At 42.4% G+C, this 4,469-nt stretch overlaps 1 long non-coding RNA gene across 1 annotated transcript; it reads left to right on the top strand.

Moving 5' to 3' along the window:
- Positions 1-295: 295 nt before the first annotated feature.
- On the top strand, positions 296-3,551 carry LOC120925029. Its single transcript, XR_005746523.1, has 3 exons — positions 296-467; positions 1,670-1,781; positions 3,511-3,551. It is a non-coding gene; the product is annotated as an uncharacterized LOC120925029 (long non-coding RNA).
- Positions 3,552-4,469: the final 918 nt, after the last annotated feature.

Here is a 4,469-nt window from a genome sequence, read left to right as displayed (position 1 = left end):
ATATATATATATATATACATACATACATACATACACACACACACACACACATAGAGTATATCTGATTATATATATATATATACACACACACACATAGCAGAATGAATATACAGTGTGTATGTATGTATGTGTGTATATATATATATATATATATATCTAGAATGCCTCTCCCATCACTTACATGTATAAATATTTTTCTCATTTCTTTTTTTTCATTCCTTTTATTGGGATGTGGGTCTGTGATTTCTGTGCCTTCAATCTTCTAATATGTAAATCCTGCCCTGGGAAAAACTCTTCAAACAGACAGACTTCTATCATAATACAGGAAGACAGGAAGTGAGCTGGGTGGGAACCAGAGGGGTGGTGAACTTCCACCTCTCACTTCCTGTAAGGCCTAGTCTGAAAAGGAAAGCATGGCATGGTGGAGACTCTCTGTATTCTCCTGGATGGATTCTCCTGGATTAAAGGTATGTCTTCTATCAAATAATATTAGAATTGTGACAGTTTGGTGCATGAGTTAAGTTGTATTTGTCTATTTCCTGCTGAATAGTTCTCATTCTGTGTGCATTCACCTTCCCAGTTACCATGCAGCATGTGCACAGTAATGTAATATTATAGAGCTTCTCTTCCACAGCATGTCACTCTGCTTCATATAATATGTGTGGCTTATATCCAGTAACTGTGTAGCATACTTTCAGTGCACATTGCTGCATATAATATTATACGGCTTCCATTCTATATCCACTCATCATGCAGCATAGGGGTTGATTTACTGAAGGCAAATCCATTTTGCACTACAAGTGCACTTGAAAATGCAGTCGCTATAGATCGGAGGGGAAGATCTGAAATGAGGGGAAGCTCTGCTGATTTTATCATCCAATCATGTACAAGCAAAAATGCTTTTTTTTTCCATGTCCCCTTCAGATCTACAGCGACTGCACTTCCAAGTGCACTTGTAGTGCAAAGTGGATTTGCCTTTAGTAAATATACCCCATTATAATGTCAGGGCACAGTGCTACCAATGTTTCATGTCTCCCTCCCCTTTTGCATATTATTATCTGCCCTGCTACTAGGTGCCAACAGATATGGATTTTTCCATACAGATACCAATTATGGGCCACCTTTCAGGCCGATAACAATATGAGGTACTGATATTCTGTTTACATCTAGCTGCCCCAGAAGTAGCCTGATATCAGTTGACACCTAGGCCTTTTTTGTATTCTAACAGCCACTGGCCACTGTCAGAATACAGGAAAAAAGAGCAGATAGCAGGGGAATCAATAGCCAGGTTGCTATTGACTATTTTAAATTGCAGTAGCCAATAGCTAGTGGGCTATTACACCCGCCCACTGCCTGTTGTCAATCAGCAAAGGAGAGGATTTGAAGAACATTCTTCTTCAGGTCTTCCTCTGCTGATTGACAGCAGGCAGTGGGAAGGGGGCGCAATAGTCAGCCTAATTTTAAAATGTAAACAGCCAATGGCAGTCTGGCTATGGTTCCCCCACTACCTGCTGTTTACATTCAGCTGCCATCAAATAAAGTGTGCAGAAAGAGGTTAGCGGTGTGTGGGGGCGGGGGGTGGTGGATGGGGTGTGTGTGTGAGGGGGGGTGGATGGGGTGTGGAGGTGGAAAGCTAAATTTTTTTTTTTTTTTGGGGGGATTCTGACAGATGGGCCGCCAGCCGCTGTCAAAGCACCTGACCAAGACTGACAGCTGGTGAATGGAAAACCGGAATAGGCACTTGGAAGAAGGAAACCAACAACTGAGACAACTTGCCTTTGGTAAGCAGACAACTTAATTACGGTGGTGGCACCTTCCATTTTTTTATATCACCGCATTCAACTGGCACTGTATCTGATCATCATATCTGCATTATCCTTCATTATTCATTTGGTCATCAGTGTTTAAGTTTTGTGGCGATATCATTAAGAACTTTTGAGGTTTGGTTTGCCAATTGTGTGCTGTTGGCATACAATTTTGGGATCACCAATTTGGTGTATTAACCTCTCAATGTTTATACATATAATTGGACATTCATTTTGTGAATTTATATACTAATTTTTCCGTGCACTCTGATTTTTTGTTTTGGTTAATTATTGTGCACCGTTTTTGGCATATCAGCCCCTGGATGCCAATATTTCAATGTGAATTGGTATTGGTGAAATTTTTGTATTTTAATCGAATTTTTTATATTGGCGTAGTCTTTTCATTTTTTATCTATTTATTGTGTGTTATTCCACCAGTACTGATTTTTTTTATCTTTATTTTCTGTTTGACCAATCATTTTCCCTTTCATTCTACAGTGTTTTATGGCAGAGTTAGGCAACCTTAGGCTTCGTACACACGACCGGATCTATCTGCTGGGATTGATCCGCGGATCAGTTCCAGTGGACAAATCCGGTCGTCTGTACGGCCTAGCGGATATTTATCCGCGGAGATTCCTCCGGCCGATCGATTTCAAGCGGATAGAAATTTCTTAGCATGCTAAGAAATCTATCCGCTTGAATCGTGTCCAGCGGATTGATCCGGTCGTCTGTACAGACTCACCGGATCAATCCGTCCGCTCCCCTCCCTCGCATGCGTCGTAATGATTCGACGCATGTGTGGAAGTACTTACCTTCCAGCGTCACGCACGTCGCCGCGTCATCGTCGCGGCGACACGTCACCGCGGATGTATTCCGCGCGGATTTTGATCCGATGGTGTGTACAAGCCATCGGATCAAAATCCGGAGGAGGAATCTCCGCTGGAAACGGTCCGGCAGACCGCGTTTCCAGCGGATATCCCCTCGTGTGTACGGGGCCTTAGAGGGGTGGAGATCTACCTGAACAACATGGGAGAAATCAAAGATCACTGGGCACAGTGTCCTCCAATGTTGCCTCCTCACACCTGACTAAAACCTATAATTGCTGTACTACCGCGCTGCAATCACGTGCCTTTTACTGCAATTATGGGTGTTAACATTTTGCCTCCTCACCACCTTGCAGAATTTCTCAGAGGAGCATTGCATACCGCACTTGTGAATGAGCCCTTAGTTGCATTTGGCAATAGCACTTTTAAGGCTCATTCACATGTGAATTTGGGGGTGGTAAAACCCTGCCCCCAATCCCTACCCCCTTTAGCTTCTAAGTGGGGGTCAGGGTGCCATAGGAGGTGGATGCTTGAGAGTTACTATTAGCTCTCAAGCAACCAGAAACAACAGTACCAATGGGGATCGTTGGGTAACTGGGAGTTTACTGTACTACATTCATTATAGTATCAGTGAGGTAACTACATACTATATACACAAGTAGGATTTTTGTTTTGTGGAACATCTTTACTTTTACCTTGGGAGAAACCCTCCTGGAATATTTTTGATCTAGTGGGGGGGGTCAGCAGCAGACTGGAGGAAGCCCTCTAATCATGTAAAAGTACATTTTTCCATGTCATCAATTTCTAACAAATGAAATGAATGGATATAGTGAGAAAATAGGCCATTATGTTACTTAAAAAGTTTTTATGCATTTCCATAGATTTGCCTGGCGTAATGGATACTTTGAAAACCACAAGAGCGCAGCTAATAGCACTGAAGAATGATGGTGGAAGTTCATCCTGTGTGGGTGTATCGTGTGCATCACCTTCTGTCCCGTCTGAAGAGTTGAGCTCATCTCCTTGTCAAGTGTCGTACTCAAGGCCTGAACAGGTAGGTTTTCTTTTGGTACCGAAACATTAAAACGTATTTTTTTTAAATATCAAACATGTCCTACTCCTATTTACCTGCTCTGTTACCATTTTTGCACAGAGCAGCTCAGATCCTTCTTTTCTCAGGTCCCATGCCAGTGCTCCTGAACCAGAGCTCTGTGTGTCCAATCACACACTAAGCCTTGCCTTGGCCCCATCTCCTAATTAGCTCACTGGCTGTGATTGATAGCATCGGGAGCCAATAGCTCCCACCGCTACAGAAAGCCAATCAGCAGTGCAAGTCCCTGGAGAGACAAGGCTCTCGTGGACATCGCTGGATCGAGAGAGGACTCATGTAAGTATAGGGGGGCTGCTGCACACAGAATTTTTTTTTTTTTTTACCTTCATGCATAGAATACATGAAGGTAAAAACCCTTGTGTCTTTACAACCACTTCAATAAAAAGTAACCTTTAAGGCGGTGCCTCCAAGCGGCTGACAGATGGAGAGAAGCAGGTACAGTTAGACCCTATGAAAACATCAGCTTTGACATGTAGACTGTATGCCAATTTGACTGTTGTGTCAAAATGAGATATCTTGCTCAGTCTGAACTAATAAGGCAAGTTGTAGGCAAGATGTTGATTTTTATACAGATTTTTGAAAAGTCTACAATATTTTGATGTTTTTATACATGCTTAATTTTGTTAGTTTTATTTACTCAGCTGCATCTGTTAGACTCCTTTCACACTGAGGCAGTTTTCAGGCGTTTTAGCGCTAGAAATAGCCTCTAAAAAGCTCATAAAACTGCATCCC

This window comes from Rana temporaria, chromosome 1, assembly GCF_905171775.1.
Source record: "Rana temporaria chromosome 1, aRanTem1.1, whole genome shotgun sequence".
Taxonomy (NCBI): Eukaryota; Metazoa; Chordata; class Amphibia; order Anura; family Ranidae; genus Rana; species Rana temporaria.
The sequence above is the reverse complement of the archived record's forward strand: the minus strand, read 5'-3'. Positions and strand labels throughout refer to the sequence as shown.